General features: G+C 34.3%; 1 pseudogene; it reads right to left on the bottom strand.

Annotated features, from left to right (window-relative positions):
- Window positions 1–12,352: 12,352 nt before the first annotated feature.
- Window positions 12,353–16,974, bottom strand: LOC118035377 (uncharacterized; annotated as a pseudogene).
- Between the last annotated feature and the right edge of the window lie 4,098 nt (window positions 16,975–21,072).

Genomic DNA, 21,072 nt, shown 5'->3' with positions numbered 1-21,072 from the left:
AGGCCCAAAACTAGCTGCCACATTTTTGTAGGAAAAGAATCATAACCAAATAGGAAGTCCACAAGTCAAATGGAAGTAAATAACAAAATTTGTACAGCCTCAGTTGACCAGTATTGCGGTCCCTTCCCGAACTCCGATTAACCTGAATTTTTAACCCAAGGTAGGCATGCATGTCTGGAAAGTCCACATAAAATTTTACCTCGATCCAACAGTTGGATTGAAACTTATGACTGTTGTCGTAAACCTCGATCGCTACGATTTGTACGCCAAAATCTGTATCACAAGGCTGAACCGTATCGTTCTGATGTGCATCATGGGAATTAAAGCTACAACAGGCCTTCACGAATCAAATTGGAATGATTGAAGCTGCATCGGAGTTAAAAATTAGCAATCAGTTTGAAATTAGTTCAAGGGTGCTTATTTGCCTACAATTAGAACTTGGAGATGGGAAAAACCCTTAATGGTTCTTTTGATGCTGGGCTACTTTAATTTGGATTGATAATGCAAATAAGTGAAGGAATTGATGTTGTTTACGGTTAGAACAGTAGATGGATTTGAACCCGAATTTGAAGTCATTCATTGCATGTGATAACAAGACTTATTAAGGTGAAATTCAAGTACAGAACGTGATCTTTCTAGATTGTCCAACCATGATTGCGTTGGACTTTTGTGTAAAAAGTTATATTTGTTTTAAATTTGGTCTGCATATGGTTTCAAAAAGGTTAAAAAAACGTGTGTTAGTTAAATTTGTCTAGTTACTAAATTAAAAGCCTAGTTTTTAGGCTTGACTTTTGTCATGTTGAATTTTCCTAACTTTGGAGGGAATCACATTCCCTCCCTCTTCAAGAAGATTCGTCCTCGAATCTTGAATAGGATTAATAGCGACTTCAGTATCCTCTTGTTTAAACCTTCGGAATTCTCTTATTGCTAACACCTTTCTCTAACAACACTTGTTTAAACATATTTGGAACCTGTGCAATGACTCAGATGGCTCAATCTAGTCTACTTGGATTAGATCCAATCTCTTGCGAGGTAGGAATTTCTGGACAATCAAGGCGCCAGGAAGCTACTCTTGGGCTTGGGGAAAGATTCTAAAGATCAGATCCTTAGCATGGCCAAAGATGAAGCACATCATCGGAGATGGAATGACAAACTCTCTATGGTTTGACAATTGGCATCCTCACAGCCCGCTCGCTTATACTTACGGTGAACGTTTCATCTATGATTCAGGTATGGAACACAACGCGAGAGTGAACGTGCTGATTAATAACTTAGAATGGAGAATTCCTATCACTCATGCTATTGGCTGGCACCCCATTATAGAAGCCATTCCTTCCACATCTACTCCTAAGGGGCAAAAGGATGAGATTGTTTGGTTGGATTCGCCAAATCAGAGTTTCTCGGTCAAAGTAGCTTGGGAACAACTAAGAATTCATCATCAAATGGTTCATTGGCATGACATCGTGTGGTTCAAGAATGTTGTCCCAAGACATGCATTTCTTCTTTGGGTGGCTATCCAACGGAAACTCTCAACGCAGGATAGACTTCATCGGTTTGGTATTCATGGTCCCAATAGGTGCTCACTCTGTCTCCGCAATAATAAAGATCACAACCACTTGTTCTTTGAATGCTCCTTTACGAAAGCATTATGGTGGAATGTTTGTGACAGATGCGACATTCCAAGAATGACAAAAAGCTTGGATGAATGGATTCGATTGGCCACTGTCTCTTGGCATGGCAAAAGTTTCGTCAACTTTTCTCGTAAACTGGGTTTCGCAGCTACAGTGTATTGTATCTGGCAAGAACGGAACGCAAGGATCTTTGCAGATGTGTCTAAAGCTTCGAATTTGGTTTTTGATCAAATCGAATGTATCATTCGCGATAAGCTTGTTTTGATGAGGAATGTTCAACAAACAGATGAAAACATAAGGATCCAAAGACTTTGGAGGGTCAATAACATGGACTCTTAGTTTGAAGTTTAGCTGGTTGTTTTTGTACCCCTACCATATCTAGTTGGTCTAAGTTTTTGTTTTGTTATGTAGCTAGCCTGTAGCCATTTGTTGGTTTTCGTTTCTGTCCTCATTGTAAATCTTGGGTATGCCCATTATATTCTTTGTTTCATTTTCTTTTAATACATAAGTCAGCTTACCAAAAAAAAAATAACATGGACTCTTAATTTGATGTTTAGCTGGTTGTTTTTGTACCCCTAGCATATCTAGTTGGTCTAAGTTTTTGTTTTGTTATGTGGCTAGCCTGTAGCCATTTGTTGGTTTTCGTTTCTGTTCACATTGTAAATCTTGGGTATGCCCATTATATTCTTTGTATCATTTTCTTTTAATACATAAGTCAGCTTACCAAAAAAAAAACTGTATAGAAGTTGTGACTGCCAAGAATTTCAAATAAGTACACCATACTAACCACTTACATACATCCTTTTGAACGATAATCACAGCGGCTCTCCTTCGTCTTTCATTCTTTTGGCATTGTACATCTATTTCCCATGAAGCTTGAAGACCATAGAATAATTTTCTACACTTATCAACTTCTTATTCTAAAGCCCCCAAATTGTGGTTTAGTTTTTCGTATCATTGATCTACAATCATCCTTTGTTCCCTCTCCCTTGGTGAATACATGACACAGACAAGAAAAAAAAACAAGAAGACGAAGACAAAAATAAAGTTTTTAACAAGAAAAACATTGATTTAGACTCGAGAGTACGAATCTGACTTTTGTTTGAACCAGAACTTATAAAAAAAACAAACAAATGCAAAAGTGATGAAAATGACTCAAACAACAGCCAAATATCAAAATATGATGATAGTATAATGGAAGGAACGAAATCAACAGAAACAAAACAAGTTTTGAAAGACAACACAAAAAGACAAAACCTGATTTTGAAACCTAAAGAAAACAAAATCCAGATGACCTCAAATTTAATATACAGTATTAGGATACCAATAAAACACAAATCTCAGTTTATAGGTTGTTCTAGTATGTCTAAGTACCCAAACCCCATGTATGATCAGTTTGCGGCAAAATTGAACCTCCAATTAAAACCTCCAGAAGACGATATCAAAATAAGACCAAATTTAATAACACTGAAAAACTTAAAGGAAAACTAAAAAAAAAAAATAACAGAAGGATATGACCTTGTTTCGGAGCCTAGCTCTGATACCAACTGATGCGATAAGTTAGATTCAATTCGTTTAAGAACTAAAGAATGCAAGAATCACTCTCACATATTAAAACTGAAAAATTCAGAGGTAATAATCATCCAAGCTGCTGAAATTTTGGTTACATGTGTTTAAATAGTTCTTAAAAGTAACCCTAATGGATCTACCCTTGTGAGCTGAAATGACCCCATACAAAACTGACTCAAAAACCCTAAAATGAAAAGCCCATAACCTGATTCAAACAAGCCTTGGACCCTAACTCAAAACAAACTTTTAATTAAGCCTAAACATGAAAGAAAATAAGAAAAATAACTAATGTGTCATTAAATACCACCAGCCCTTCTTTCCTTGTGTAGCTAGGATGAATAAGGAATCTTTATAAGAAAAGGATTTTGAAATATTAATGAATCCTTGCCACACTTGTAGATTATATTGCAGCTCATTAAAGATCCTTGTGGAACTAATAAATTCCCAAAATCAGCTGCCACATCCTTGTAGGAAAAGAATCCTAACCAAATAGAAAGTCCACAAGTAAAATGAAAGTAAATAACAAAATTGGTACAACCTCTCTTGACTAGTATTGCGGTGCCTCCCCAAACATCGATTAACCTGAATTTTTAACCCAAGGTAGGAAAATATGTCTTGAGAGTCCATATAAAATTTTACCTCGATCCAACGGTCGGATTGAAAACTATGATTGTTGCCGTAAACCTGGACTGTTGCACTTTTTACTTCAAAATCTATATCATAAGGCTGAACTGTATCATTGGGGATGATTATTAATTCTGTATTTTTAGTTTTAACGTGTGAGAGTGATTATTGCATTCTTTAGTTCTTGAATGAACTGAATCTGACTTATCGAAGATTAACTAGCATCGTGGCGTCATTCTACTCATTCCAATAGTGTTGGTGCTTGGGGCAGGTTTCCATTGTGTCACACTCATATCAGACCTATTTCGGCTTTCTGGGATCAAATCTCAATCTTGATTGTGAGTTGCGTGATCACGAGGTTCGTATCATGTAGATCTTGGATTTAGGTCTTTTCTTTATGGATGGAAAGCTAAGACATAAGACTAAAACTTTCATGAGTCCAAGATTTAAAAAGGCCATTTTCAAGTCCAAATTGTAGCAACAACGGAGAAGTCCAAATCTGCCCTACAGGCGAGACACTGTTTATTGTTCAGCCCACATCTCGAGTTTTAGAAGTCCAAATGACCTCAATTTTTTTTTGTTTTTGGAAAGCTGAGACAATTTTCTAGAACTTTGATGATTCAAGTCTATTCGAATTATGATGTTAGCAATGACGTTTTGTTCAGACAAAAAAATAAGGATTTTCACCAAGTCAAGATGTGGCCACCTGACACGACCAAAAGATTGATGTTTTCTCCCAAGTATAGGAGTGTCGAAGTAATAAATAACCCGGTAAGACCGGGGTCGAACCACATGGAGGTTAATTGTATAAATTATAAACAACAATAATACAACAACGACAACATGAATAACAATAATAGTAATAGTAATAGTAATAGTAATAGTAATAGTAATGAAGAAGAAGAAGAAGTTGATGAGAACTTTTAGATGAGAGATTAATGTAAGGATTAAACAATAATAAAAATATATGTCAAGGTTAGAGGATCCACTAATGGTATTTCAAACAAGATAGTATAAACTCTTATTACTTAACTGGAAACCACACACAAAGGAGGTTCCAATCGGATGATTTGTCATTAAAATAACTCATTATAAATTATTAACATGATCATATTAATTATCTTATTTACGTAACACCAAAATTTTAAATATTGTCAGGAATTCATTATGCTAACTTATGTTAACAACAAATCAAGTTCCTTTCATAGCACATGTGTAAGTTATTCCATTTGTTGTACCAAGTGTTATACAACACAAATCTAGATTAACCATTTAACAAGCAACGTATTAAGAATTAGTAAGATAAAAAGATAAGACATGTTAATATTAAACATTAAGGTTCATGTTGAGTTTACACTATACTTATTCTTACACCATTAGTGTAACATTTTCACCTTGATATAATAAACTTAACTAAACATAATGAAGAAGAGAAACATAAATAAACAAAACAAGAACATAAATAAGATACAAGTTAACTAAGTAAAGGAAAGGAAATGAAATGCATAAATAAGATATTAATGAAAGCAAAACTTAAGAATTACAAAAAAAAATATAAAGAGAGAGAGCAAGAGCAAGTTCCTGATCTGAACAATCAATCCCCTAAATACATGGCAAATGCCTTCTTTTATAGGCCAAAATTCAGAATTATTGATTTGATGACTAATTGTTAAGTTGGTGGCCAACTCTTGACTTGGTGAAAATCTTTATCTTCTTGTCTGAATAAAACATCATTGCTAGCATCAGAACTAGATCCACCAATACTTATGAAAGTTATAGGAAATTGTCTTAGCTTTTCATGAAAAAACAATTGAGGTCATTTGGACTTCTAGAACTCGAGATATGGGCTGAACACTGAATAGTGTCTGGGCTGTAAGATAGATTCAAACTTCTCCGTTGTTGCTATAATTTGGACTTGAAAATGGCCTTTTTAAATCTTGGACTCCACATGAAAGTTGTAGTCCTTTGTCTTACTAAATCTGTGTAAACAATTCAAATCATTTGGACATCTAGAACTCGAGATATGACCTAATTACCGAATAGTATTCCAGCTTGGACTGCACCAACATCTCTTTTCTAAGTTTGGCCCTCTCTTTGTCCTTTCAATTTCAATACTTGAACTCATTAATCAATCCTTTCATTTATGTGATAGGCTTGCATTTAAGATGAACATTTACCATAAATTAAAGGCATCTTATATTATTAGGTATGTTATTATAAAACATGATTTAGTTGAGTTATTGATACTTCAAGTGCAAAATAATGATATAAAACCTTGATAAAAATGCACTTTTAAGTACTCATCACACCCCCCAACCAGCTTATTACTAGTCCCTAATAATCAAAGCGTTAAAATAGAAAAACAATTTGCAAGTTCCACAAAGCAAGGCATTCATCATTCAACTTCCATTAATCTATCCATATAAACAAACTTTCATTAAATTTATATTCCTGCTTCATATATCTTAAACAAGATATTAATAAACCTTGTTTTTATGTGCTCAATGTATGAAAACATAGATGATGGGGATTTTGTTGGAAGAAAACAATATTATGTTCTAATGTTAAGGTTAACTTTCTTGGGTTGGGATTATTATTTATTTATTATTATTATTTCTTTTTCTTTTTCTTTCTTTTTTTTGTTTTTTATTGTCACAATGCATCTTTAACCCATGTAACGAGTTTTCGGCTAATGACTTCCAGACCAGTTGGTCTTAGGGCATTAGGTGTTGAGACATGATTAGTACTTAAAAGTACATATTTATCAAGGTTTTATATCATTATTTTGCACTTAAAGTATCAATAACTCCTTAACTAAAGCATGTTTTATAATAACAAGTCTAATACTATAAAATGCCTTAATATATGGTAAATATTCATCTTAAATGCAGGCCTATTACATAAATCAAAGGATTGATTGATGGATTCAAGTATGGAAATTGAAAGGACAAAGAAAAGGCCACACTTAGAAAAGAGATGTTGGTGCAGTCCAAACTAGAACACTGTTCGGTAATTGGGTCATATCTCAAGTTCTAGATGTCAAAATGATCTCAAAGTTTTACACAAATTCAGTAAGACATAGGGCTACAACTTTCATGTGGACATCAAGATCTAAGAAGGCTGTTTGCAAGTCCAAATTATAGCAACAATGGAGAAGTCTGAATCTGTCCTACAGCCCGAACATTGTTTAGTGTTTGGCCCATATCTGGAGTTCTATAAGTCCAAATGACCTCCATTTTTTTTTTTCTGGAAAGCTGAGTCAATTTCCTACAACTTTAATGTTTTCAAGTGGTCTTAGTTTTGATGCTGGTAATTTATTTTTATTTAGACAAGAAGATAAGGATTTTCACAAAGTCAAGAGTTGGCCACCCACTCAACAATTAGTCATCAAATCAATAATTCTGAATTTTGGCCTATAAAAGGAGGCATTTACCATGTATTTAGGGATTGATTGTTCAGATCAGGAACTTGCTCTTGCTCTCTCTCTTTATATATATTTTTTTGTAATTCTTAAGTTTTGCTTTCATTAATATCTTGTTTGTGCTTTTCATTTCCTTTTCTTTCTGTAGTTAACTTGTATCTTATTTATGTTCTTGTTTTTTTTTATTTATGTTTCTTTTCTTCATTATGTTTAGCTAAGTTTATTATGTCAAGGTGAAAAGGTTACACTAATGGTGTAAGAAGAAATATAGTGTAAACTCAACATGGACCTTAATGTTTAATATTAACATGTCTTATCTTTTTATCTTACTAATTCTTAATACCTTGCTTGTTAAATGGTTAATCTAGATTTGTGTTGTATAACACTTGGTACAACAAATGCTTGGAACTCTCAGAGCCCAACCGTATGGTATTACCTACACCTGTGCTATGAAAGGAAGTTGATTTATTGTTAACATAAGTAAGCATCATGAATTCCTAAAAATATTTAAAAGTTTGGTGTTAAGTAAATAAGATAATCAATATGATCATGTTAACAATTTATAATGAGCTATTAATGACAAATCATTCGATTGGAATCTCCTTCGTGTGTGGTTTCCAAATTGAATAATACGAGTTTATACTATACTTGTTTGAAATATCATTAGTGGATCCTCTAACCTTGACATTTGTTTTTATCATTGTTTAATCCTTACAGTAATCTTCCATCTCAAGGTTCTCATTAATTTCTTCCTCTTTTACTACTACTATTACTACTACCATATGTGTTTGATCAAGGATCTTGACATTGTTGGTCCTGCCTTGTTCATTCGCATCAGAAATCTGTTTATTTTTTTTTTGGTAAGCAAAATCTGTTTATATTATATAATATATCTTTTTGATCTTTTCATAAACTCAGTATATAGGCTAGAAACCTGTGACCTGATCTGTTTATATTATGTAATATATTTCTTTGGTCTTGATGGGTTATTTATTACTTCGACACTCCTGCACTTAGGAGAAGACATCAATCTTTTGGTCGTGTCAAGACACCCCTACGACCTTAATAACTCGGGTTTTAGATACTGATACGTAGATAGTGCAATGTTTGATTCCCTTAAGCTTTTCTCCTTAACCCATGTAACAAGCTTTGGGCCAATAGCTCCCAAGTCAGTTGACTTTAGGGTATTAGGTGTTAAAACACCAATTCGAGCTTAATTGCTTAGGTTAGGGAGGCTACAAAACCAAACTTATCTACATTTTTATTATCATCAATATTATCAATTTTGTTTTGAAAACTATATACTATCCCTTTCCTTTAGTTGTTACCTTTAACAAAAGAACATAAATAATGTAATAATCCAATGTGCAACCCACAATCATATGTTAAAGCGTGTGTGTGAAAATAAAGGTTTAAGAATACTTGTTAAATGAGTATATGAGCAGGATCAAGTGATAACAATGTGAGAGTTTGTAAACCTGAATATTTTAAGAAGTATTTTGATAGACCTTGTTAAGAATGTTTAATAAGATGCATCTCAAGAGTCGCTTTAACAGAAGAACTCCTTTTACTCTGCCATCCTAGTAACAACAGTTTTGCAAATAGTTTATGAAATAAAAAACACAGTTAGTTTTTTTTTTTAAATATATCAACTACTACCCTTTCCCCTCAACCAAAATGAGACATTGTCCTCAATGTTCTAAGGTAGAAATATAGAGTATAAAAGACATCACTTGAAATAGCGAACACTGACAGACCTGAAACACACTTAAACAAATATAAAAAATAACAAAACATAATAATAAAACCAAAAGACAGTTTTTACAAACGAAGGCTCCAATCCAATCTAAGCTTTTTACGGCTTTTCTTAGTTGACCAATTTATACGACTCATAAAGGGATCAATCACAAGGATGAAAGATTGTAGTTGGTCATTAATTGTTCACCAGTAGCAGCAGAGATTATGATTTGTTGTGCTGAAGATGTTAGAAATTCCTCATTGTCGGGAATGCATTTTTGAAATTTTGATCAAGACAATATTTGAATAGGTACAGGTCATCCCAACAAAAGTTTTGCACGTCGCTCAAAAACTTTCTTTTATCTTCGGTACTCTAGTGAGTTAGCAAAAATCTTGAAACAATAAAATTTATATTTTTAGCAAACCAGGGCATTGAACTAAGAGAAAGTAAGGATTCGTTAGGAAAGTAATCATCGATTGGTGTGATGTCGGATGTCAAATATGTTATCACTCTGGACAAAAGATCTACATCAACATTTTCGGTGCCTTTTTCACCCGTGATTTCTTCCCAAGAATAAATCATTTGCAAATCTTCAGATTCATCAAACTCAGTTTTACTCAAAGTAGATTCAAGTTGATCATGAACTAATTCTTCAATAAAATCTACTTCTTGTAAATCATTATCATCTCCAAGTTGTTTGTAGATGTTGAAAATATTCATCTCTAATGTCATGTTTCCAAATGATAGCTTCATCAATCCATTCCTACAATTAATCAATGCATTAGAAGTTGCAAGAAATGAATTACATGCTTCAACAGGTTGCGTGTCCAAGATAATAAAATCCACAGGATAAATGAATTTATCGACTTGTACTAACACATCCTCAGCTATTCCTCTAGGCACTTTTATAGATCTATCGGCAAGTAAAAGAGTTACAGAAGTTGGTTTTAACTCACCTAGATTTAGACTCTGAAAAACTGAATATGCAAGTAAATTCACACTAGCTCTAAAATCAAGTAAAGCTCTTTTAATTTTATGCTCTCCAATGAAGCAAGAAATTGTAGGATAACCAGGGTCTTTATATTTCACAGCATTATTGTTCTGAAGAATGGCAATTACTTGTTCGGCTAGAAAGGCTTTTTTTTTCACATTCAGTTTTCTCTTCACAGTGCACAAATCTTTCAAAAATTTAGCATAAGAAGGAACCTATGTAATAGCATCCAACAAAGGTATATTGATCCTTACATGTTTGAAAGTTTCAAAGATTTCAAAGTTATGATTAACTTTTCTTTGTTTGGTCATGGCATGAGGAATTGGAAGTGATGGCGGAGAATCAGTATTTTCTTTACAATGTTCAGATTAAACCCCTTCCTTACCCTCAGAGATTGACTCATCATCTTTCTCACAAGGTTCAAGAGTGGGTTTTTCAACAACCTTACCACTGCAAAGAGTGATGACTGATTTGACTTGATCCATATGTGTTGGCTTCCAGAACTACGTGCATTTGCATTATATTGCCCTTTTTGATTTTACTGTGGTTGAGATGAAAACTTACCTTTCTCTTGGAAACTAAGAGCATATGTTAACTTTGCAAAAGTATCTTTAAAATTTGTCATGCCTTGAGCAAGTTGAGTGTTGATTGCCTCTTGCTTTTCAATGAATGCATGCAATGTTTCCTCAAGATTTCTTCTAGGAGGTGGAGCATAAGGAGGTGCATATCCATGAGAATTTTGAAAATTATGATGTGCTTGAAACGGTGGTTGTGAAGTTTGTGCATTATTATTATCACTCTTCCAACTAAAATTCGGGTGATTTCTCCAACCAGGGTTGTATGTTTGCGAGTATGGGTTATGATTGGGCCTTTGGAAACTGTTTAAAGCATGGGCTTGTTCATGGAGGCATTTCTTGAAAGAAGGCAAAGTTGGACAGTCATTGGTTGCATGCTCATTTGTTTCACAGATTTGACATATAATTTCTTGAACAGATTTTAATTGACCACTCTTTTTCAATTCTAGTGCTTTGACTTTTCTAGCTAAAGGATGCAAACTTGGCTTGGAGGTCATGATCTTCTGATATGGTTCAGCCCTGTTGCTTGATCGCTTTTTATGATCGACTTGTTTTAACTCGCAAGTGCACGAGTGTGCGATGTAGCAATTAACTCGGTTAGATTGAGGTCATATCCACAAAGAGCTAGATCTAGAAATTAAGCTAGGTAACAACAAAAAAACTCAAGAGAAATTAAGTTAACAATAACTTGGTTGAAAATAATTGATGGATTTGTTTTCAAAGATGAAAAAGTGTAAATAGATTTTAAATGACAAGAAAAAGTAAGTCTTGGTCCAAATCAATTTCAATGGTGATGTGTTGGTGATTTCTTCAACATATATAATATACTCAACCTAATATCAACGATGGTGATATTAGATCGGAAGATATTACAATGAAGTTTAAAAAGATATTATTTATTCTGTCTTTAAGTGGTCACTTCCCTTTTGATGCGAATACAAACATTTGTGATGAATGCACCCGGTTACTCACAAAGTCATAAACTTAAAGTGCTTTTGCATACTCATATTTCAAGCTATCGTTTGACGTAAAGATAAACATTTGTGATGAATACCCCTAGTTACTGAGAAACTCAAAACATTGGAGTAGATAGAACTTTGTACACAAAAATTTATTTAATTGTCTAATAATTATTACTATATTTACTTAAACCTTGTTTAGGACTAGATCAAAAGGGATAATCACAAGTAAAGCATCACACTCATCTTTCATGCATAATCACACAACTCACACAGCTTTTACAAGGAAAGATGTACTTCAATAATCTTTAAAAAAAGTATGTTATATCTTGCTTTATAAGATATTATCTATCCCAAATTAAAGCATGCAATGTTCAACACAATAATTACTCCAAAAATGTAATGTTGATCCTAAACAAGTCTCATTCATATACGAATGCAAGTTTTTTTTTTTTTTTTTAACAAGCATGGTTATCTCAAGCATTCAATATAATCAAATATCTAAAATTAAGTTTTACATTATCCTTAATGTTAAAAAGAAAGAAAGAAAAGTATGAAGATTAGAAAACTGTTATTCCCCTCTTTTTTTTCAAGGATGAATGTTTGATTGAATTGGACAAGAGCTAACTTCTTGCTTGATTTTTTTTTAACCTGCATATCACAACTAAAAGAAAACATTGTTTTTTTTTTTTTTAAAAATAATGAACCTCACACCCCCCAACTTAAAATACTACATTGTCCCTAAAGCATGAACAAGAAAATATAAGAGATGGAAGAAAGAAAAAAAAATAAAAATGAAAAAAAATAAAATAAAAATAAAAATAAAAACTCATTACTTCTGATACTACAATGGTATTGGATCTTCAAGATCCAATGTCTCAACTTCAGCCACAACATTTTCAAGATAAGATTTCAATCGATGACCATTTACTTTGAAAACATTTCCATTCTTAGGATTTTCTACCTCAAATGCACCATGCTCAGAGATGGATTTAATCACAAATGGACCAATCCATTTTGTCCTCAACTTCCCAGGAAAGAGATGTAATCGTGAATTATACAAGAGAACCTTTTGACCAATATGAAAGGATTTTCTAAAAATATGTTATCATGCAAAGCTTTCATCTTATGTTTTGAAATTTTTGCATTTTCAAATGCATCATTTCTCAGCTCCTCTAATTCATCCAATTGAAGCTTTCTATTTTTGCCAACTTTGTTTTCATTGTCATTGATTGCCGGATGGCCCAATATGCATGGTGCTTAATCTCAACAGGGAGATGACAAGGCTTTCCATAAATTAGCCTATAAGGAGACATTCCTAAAGAGGTCTTGTAAGCAGTGCGATATGCCCACAAAGCATCAACTAGTCATAGGGACCAATCTTTACGGTTTGGATTGACTGTTTTCTCTAAAATGTTTTTATCTCTCTATTTGCCAACTCAGCTTGGCCACTAGTCTGTGGGTGATAGGGGGTACTGACCTTGTGAATTACACCATATTTTCTCAACAAAATCCCAACAGCCTTGTTACAAAAATGTTTTCCCCCATCACTAATCATAGCCCGGGGCATGCCAAAACGAGAGAAAATATTTTCTTTCAAGAATTTTACCACAACTCAATAGTCATTAGTTCGAGATGCAATGGCCTCCACCCATTTAGACACATAATCAACAACTACAAGGATGAATTGGTAACTAAAAGAACTTGGAAAAGGTCCCATGAAATCAATCCCCCAACAATCAAATATTTCCAAAACAAGAATGGGGTTAAGGGGCATCATGTTACGCCTAGTGAGGTTACCTAATCGTTGGCATCGGTCACATGCAACACAAAAGGCATGGACATCTTTGAACATAGTGGGCCAATAAAAACCACACTGCAAGATCTTGGTAGTGGTTTTCTTGGAAGAGAAATGCCCACCACATGCTAATGCATGACAAAAATTAATGACACTTGGAATTTCATGATCAGGGATGCACCGCCTAAAAATTTGGTCAGGGCAATATTTAAATAGGTAGGGGTCATCCCAAAAAAAAGTACGCACGTTGCGTAAGAATTTTTGTTTATCAAGTTTAGACCAATGAGAAGGAATCTGACTTGTGGCTAGGTAATTTGCTATGTCAGCATACCATGGAGAGCCAATGTAGGAAACAGTACTTGCACAAAATAAATTTTCATCAGCAAAGAATTCATTTATTGGAGATTCATCAATTATGGTCTCATAGCTTGAAAGACGGGACAAATGATCAGCCACTACATTCTCTACTCCCTTTTTATCTCGAATTTCAAGGTTAAACTCTTGGGGTAGGAGGATCCATCGAATCAAACGTGGCTTGGCATCCTGTTTTGTGAGCAAGTATTTCAATGCTGCATGATCAGTGAAAACAATAACAAGAGATCCAACCAAATAAGACCTAAACTTGTCTAATGCAAAAACCACAGCTAAAAGTTCTTTTTCGGTTGTAGTGTAATTCAATTGAGCATCATTCAAAGTCTTACTAGCATAATAAATGACATGAGGCTTCTTATCTTTTCTTTGCCCTAAAACAGCCCCTACCGCAAAATCACTAGCATCACACATCAGTTCAAATGGTAAAGACCAATCAGGAGCTTGCATGATTGGTGCAGTGGTCAATAACCCTTTAAGCATTTCAAAAGCTTCTTGACATTTTGATGTCCAATCAAATTGAACATCTTGTGACAACAAGTTACACAATGGTTTGGCAATGGTACTAAAAGAATGAATGAATCTTCGGTAAAAACCAGCGTGTCCTAAAAAGGATCTCACATCTTTCACAGTCCTAGGGGTAGGTAATTTTTGAATGACTTCAACTTTTGACTTATCTACCTCTATCCCTTTTGAAGAGACAATGTGACCTAAGACAATGCCATGTATCACCATAAAATGGCACTTCTCCCAATTGAGTACAAGATTACTCTCTTCACATCTTTCAAGAACTTTTTCTAAATGCATTAGACACAACTTATAAGAATCCCTATAAACTGAAAAATCATCCATGAAAACTTCCAAACAATTTTCCACCATGTCACTAAAGATACTCATCATACACCTTTGAAAAGTGGTTGGTACATTACACAAGCCAAAAGGCATTCTTCTATAAGCATAGGTACCAAAAGGACAAGTGAAAGTGGTTTTTTCTTGGTCTTCTAAGGAAATCTCAATTTGGTTGTACCCTGAGTATCCATCAAGAAAACAATAAAAAGCTCTTCCGGCTACTCTTTCAATCACTTGGTCTAAAAATGGAAGCGGAAAATGGTCCTTCCTAGTCACCATGTTCAACTTACAATAATCAATGCACATACGCCATCTAGTTTGGATTCTAGTTGGTACTAGCTCATTATTTTCATTCTTCACTACCGTGACTCCAGATTTTTTAGGGACAACTTGGGTTGGACTAATCTATTTTGAGTTTGCAATGAGGTAAATGATACTTGCATCAAGTAGCTTAAGCACTTCACCTCTCACTACTTCCTTCATGTGTGGGTTCAATCGTCTTTGCATTTGCCTCACAGATTTAACCTCTTCTTCAAGATAAATTCTATGTGTACATAAAAGAGGGCTAATTCCTTTCAAGTCAGTGATTGTCAACCCAATTGCTTTCTTGTGTTTTCTCACCACTCTCAAAAGTTCTTGTTACTACTCTATGCTAAGTTTTAATGAAATCATAATAGGATATGATTCATCTTCCCCTAGAAATGCATACTTAAGATCACTCGGTAAAGGCTTCCTTTTTGGTTTATAAGGTTGGACAAGAGATGCCTCAACTTTCACTTGGGGTGAAATCAAAGGCTCAAATAATGGGGTCCATTGACCTATTGACATAATAGGCATTGGATCTAGATAAGTCTCGAGTTCTCTTCCTCATCAACACATTCCAAAGAATAAAGTCTTTCATCATGAATTAAAGTTCTTTCCAATAGATCATTTACCCATTCTCTCTCAAAGTGTTCTTGACAAATTGTTTGGATCAAATCTACCTCTCTAATGTCCTCATGTTCACCAATTTGTTTGGAGACATTGAATATGTTCATCTCCACAATCATATTCCCAAAAGACAATTTCATCACCCTATTCCTACAGTTAATTAAAGCATTGGATGTAGCTAGGAAAGGTCTACCTAAGATGACTGGGATGAGAACATTAGAACCTTGAATAGGTGCGGTGTCTAACACTACAAAATCAACAGGAAAGTAGAATTTATCTACTTGGACCAACACATCCTCAACAATACCCCTAGGAATCTTGATTGACCTATCAGCTAATTGAAGGGTGATTCGAGTAGGCTTGATTTCTTCTAAACCTAACTGTTCATAAACAGTGTAGGGTATCAAATTCACACTTGCTCCTAAATCCAACAAAGCTTGGTCTATCTTATGACTTCCAATAATGCATGAAATGGTAGGACAACCAGGATCTTTATATTTGGGAGGGGTCTTGAACTGGATGATGGCACTAGCATGCTCAATTAGAAAGGCTCTTTCTTTCACATTCAATCTCCTTTTGACTGTGCATAAGTCCTTAAGGAACTTTCCATAAGATGGGACTTGTTTAATTGCATCAAGGAGTGGAATGTTGACTTTCACTTGTTTGAACAATTCATAGATTTCCGAGTTCATAAGATCATGTTTAGGTTTCCCTAACCTCTGTGGAAATGGTGCTCTAGGAACAAATTCTAAATCACTCATTTTGACTCTAATTTTTCTTGAATCATCTCCTTTCTCACTCATCTCTTTTTCATTTATCTCGCCTTCTTTGTCACTCAAACTCTCATTTGTCACTTGTGTTTTGATTCCCTCTTCACTTTCCCTAGATTTCTCCTCCACAATACCTCTAGGAATCCCAAAACCTATAGCTTTGTCAATAATCTTTCCACTTCTAAGGGTAGTGATGGCTTGGACTTGTTCATGGTTTGAAGGTTCAATAAGTGAGGATTCACTCATGTGTACCTGACCTCTAGGATTTGGCATTGGTTGAGCTAGGATCTTTCCCTTCTCTTGAATGCTTAGTGTTTGAGTCAACTTAGTTAGTTGACTTCGAATGTCATCTAAGGTCCTATTGGTCTGGTCTTGAAATTTGTAAGCTTGGTTGTTGATTCCTCCTTGCGTTTGCATGAATTGTTGAAGAGTATCCTCTAGGGATCTCTTATGAGGTGGTTGGTACGTGTTATGTGTGGGAGCATGAAATGGTTGGGGTGGAGGTTGAAATGTTTGAGGTACTGAAGAGCCCTCATTTCTCCATCCAAAATTTAGGTGGTTCCTCCATCCAGGATTATAGGTCTCAGAGTAGGGATTGCCTACTTGGTTTGAAAATGGCTTTCTAACATTACTTGAATTAGAAGTTTGGCCATATAACACTTCCTTGAAGGCTGGAATGGTAGGACACTCAGTTGTCCTATACCCTTTGCTTTCACAAACAACACAACTTTCCTCTTGTTGTTCACTCATGACATGCACTTTTTTTTTTTTAATCTCAAGAGACTCTAGTTTCATAGCCAATGAGGCTAATCTAGCATTGAGATCATCAATCTCTTTCAATTGGAACTTCCCACTTGAATGAGAAATGATGTTTCTAGACTCAACATGAAGTGGGAGAGAAGTCTCCCATTACTTTGTGTTTTCAGCCAATTGATCAAAAAAATCGAAGGCTTCACTTGGTTCTTTGTCATAAAACTCACCATTACACATGGTTGACACTAGCTTTTTAAAATCTGCGGTAAGGGAATCATAGAAGAAACTCACTAACCTCCACATCTCAAAACCATGGTGGGGGCATGCATTTAACAAGTCTTTGAACCTTTCCCAAGCTTGGTGAAATGACTCATTTGGACTACAAGAAAAATTCATCATTTGACGTTGTAAGGCTGCCGTCCTATGAGTGGGTAAGTATTTTTTTCAAAAACTCAGCTTGCATTTCTCTTCATGTACCTATAGACCTAGGATGCAAGGAGTTTAACCAAAGCTTAGCTTTATCCTTTAGAGAGAATGGGAACAATTTAATCCGAATAGTTTCCTCAGTGCATGTTCTATCAATAAAAGTATTACATACCTCTTCAAAGTCTTTAATATGTGTGTATGGATTTTCAGAATCCATACCGTGAAATGTGGGAAGAAGTTGAATCATGCCCGGTTTCAAATTGAAAGCTTGTTGGTTAAGAGGCAAGATAATACACGAAGGTGTACTTTGTCTAACTGGGTGAAGATACTCTCTAAGAGTTCGAAAATTAGATTGATCATTGAATTGTGGAGGTCCATTACCTTGAACACTCCCTTCACCCTCTACATCTTCAACATTAGCCATGATAAAAAATAATAATAATATAACAATTATATGAATACGAAAGGAAAGGAAAAAAGAAAAAGAAAAAGAAGATTGCAAATAAAAGTAAATGAAACGTAAAAGATAAAGTAATAGCTCAAAAATAAAAATACAACAAATTAAGAAATTCACTCTCCAACTAATAATCAATATTAACAACAATAAACATTAAAAGATAATTATAACAAGCATGAATAAAAAGGCGGTAATACCGGCCAAGCACTTCAAACAATAAATATAAGAAAAATAATAACAATAAAAAAAATAAAATAAAATAAAATAAACAAGAGGCGGTAATACCGGCCAAACACTTCAGACAATAAATATTAGAGAAATAATAACAACAAAATAAACAAGAGGCGGTAAAACCAGCCTTATAATATAAACAATAAATATTAGAAACTAATTAGAATAGACAATAAAAGAAAAATGGTTGAACCAACCAAAATCCAACAATTAATAGTCCAATCCACAGTCCAATATCCGAAAAGTTGAGGTCAATTTTTTTTTTTTTAGGCGGTAAAACCAGCCATTTGATTTTTTATTTATATGAATTTTTTTTTGTTTTCCAATAATCAAATATAAATTTGTTACCTTTGCTTGCTAGCTCCCCGGCAACGACGCCAAATATGCTTGACCACTTTTTATGATCGGCTTGTTTTAACTCGCAAGTGCACGAGTGTGCGATGTAGCAATTAACTCGGTAAGATCGAGGTCATATCCACAGAGAGCTAGATCTGGAAATAAAGCTAGGTAACAACAAAAAAACTCAAGAGAAATTAAATTAACAATAACTTGGTTGAAAATAATTGATGGATTTGTTTTCAAAGATGAAAAAGTGTAAATAGATTTTAAATGACAAGAAAAAGTAAGTCTTGGTCCAAATCAATTTTAATGGTGATGTGTTGGTGATTTCTTCAACATGTATAAGATAACTCAACCTAATATCAACGATGGTGATATTAGATCGGAAGATATTACAATGAAGTTTAAAAAGATGAAGATTGATTATTGCTTAAGAATGAACAAGTACTTTCATATTAAGTAAGACATTGAATCAAGCAATCTCTATACCAAAACTAAGGTTTGTGCATAAAAATTCAAGATTATAACACTACCTAAATGATTTCTAAAATTTCTTTGCAATAATAAAACATTCATGAAGAAAATAGAAGATAAACATTAAGATTCATTCATATCTTAAAGAACTCACCTCAATCACCATCATCTTTGATTTGGATCCAAGAAAGAGATTAGCCAACCATGATTATTTATAAGAACACTTTAATAAACATGAAATAAATTCAATCAAACTGAAATAATAAGTTTTACAAACTAAAGAACCAAAATCTACAAAGAAGAACACAACACAATTTTAGTAAAAATTCGGACACAAATCTGACTCTAACTTTGTACAGAAATTAGACCATCTTCTAAGCCTCTTCTGGAGATGGCTATTAGATACATATTTATAGGCCATTCTGTTAGCTTTCTATATCATTAAAGAACAACTCATTTGAACATCTGAGTCAAAATTTATGGGCAAAACACCGAAAGGTGTTCTGGAAAATTAAATCAGGCCAGCTTGGAGAACACTTTGGTGCACGTTTTTCTTCCTCCTTTATGAGCTGTCTCTTTCTTCTTTTTGACCCAAAATAATATCACAATGTCCCCTCCAGCTTTCCATCCATGTGCTTGCCATCTTAGATCAATGAATTGCCCAAAATAAATCAAATGTTATTTGTTGTGTGGACATGTAAGATCATGGATTGTGCTTGGGCTGATTTGGAGGCTGATTTGGGGCCGAGTTTCAGCATCAAATAAGTATACAAATGTACCTATTATTTGGGCTAAGATTGACATTGAAACCTTGGGTGTTTGATGGTTGAATTTTGCACACAACATAAGGCAAGTTTGGGCTTGAAATAGATCATATGATATTCTTTTCTAGAATTGGAATAAAATTGATTTTTGGGACAAATTTGGAGCACTTATTTGAACCAAGATTTGCTTCAATCTTCAACTAAATTTCTCTTCAATTCTTTGTTCTGAATTCCGACGTTGAATTTTCTGAAATAATTCATTTAAGCTCCAAAAACCTATCGAAACATTAAAAGAAACTTCATTACTAAAAAGCACATCACTTATTATAAAAAACCAAAATAAAAACAATAAATACATATGTAAAATAAAAGACTTAATGATACTTTTGATGAACAATCACCTGTGAGACGACCCAAGTAAGGTCAGATTCGGATTTTGGTGTAAATAGCACAACAGTCAAGGTTTACAGCAATAGTCATAAGTCTCAATTCGACCGTTGGATCGGGCTAATATTTTATGTGGACTCTCCAAACATGTTTTACTACCTTGGGTTAAAAAGTCAGTCAATCGGATTTTGGGAAGGAACTGCAATACTAGTCAATGGAGGCTATACGAATTTTGTTATTTACTTCCATTTGACTTGTGGACTTCCTATTTGGTTAGGATTCTTTTCCTACAAGGATGTGGCAGCTTATTTTGGGAATTTCCTAGTTCCACAAGGATCTTTAATGAGCTGTAATATAATCTACAAGTGTGGCAGTGATACGGTTCCGCCCTATGATACGACCCAAGTAAGGTTAGATTTAGATTTTGACATAAAAAGCGCAACAGTCCAGGTTTACAGCAACAGTCATAATTCTCAATTTGACTTTTGTATCGGGCTAATATTTTATGTGGACTCTCCAAACATGTTTTACCACCTTGGGTTACAAATGCAGGTCAATCGGAGTTCGGGAAGGAACCGCAATACTAGTCAACGAAGGCTGTACGAATTTTGTTATTTACTTCCATTTGACTTGTGGACTTCCTATCTGGTTAGGATTCTTTTCCTACAAGGATGTGGCAGCTGGTTTTGGGAATTTCCTAGTTACACAAGGATCTTTAATGAGCTGCAATACAATCTACAAGTGTGGCAGTGATTCATTAATGTTTTCGAATCCTTTTCTTACAAGGATTCCTTATTCATCCTAGCTACACAAGGAAAGGAGGGCTGGTGGTATTTTTATTATTTTCTTTAATCTTTGGGCTTAATTAAAACTTTGTTTTGAGCTAGGGTCTAAAATTTCAGCAGCTTTGATGAATATTATTCTGAATTTTTCAGTTTTAACGTGTGAGAGTGATTCTTGCATTCTTCAGTTCTTGAACGAACTGAATCTGACTTATCGAAGATTAACTGGCTTCGT

This window comes from Populus alba, chromosome 11, assembly GCF_005239225.2.
Source record: "Populus alba chromosome 11, ASM523922v2, whole genome shotgun sequence".
Lineage (NCBI taxonomy): Eukaryota > Viridiplantae > Streptophyta > Magnoliopsida > Malpighiales > Salicaceae > Populus > Populus alba.
This window is presented reverse-complemented; position numbering and strand designations above follow the sequence as displayed.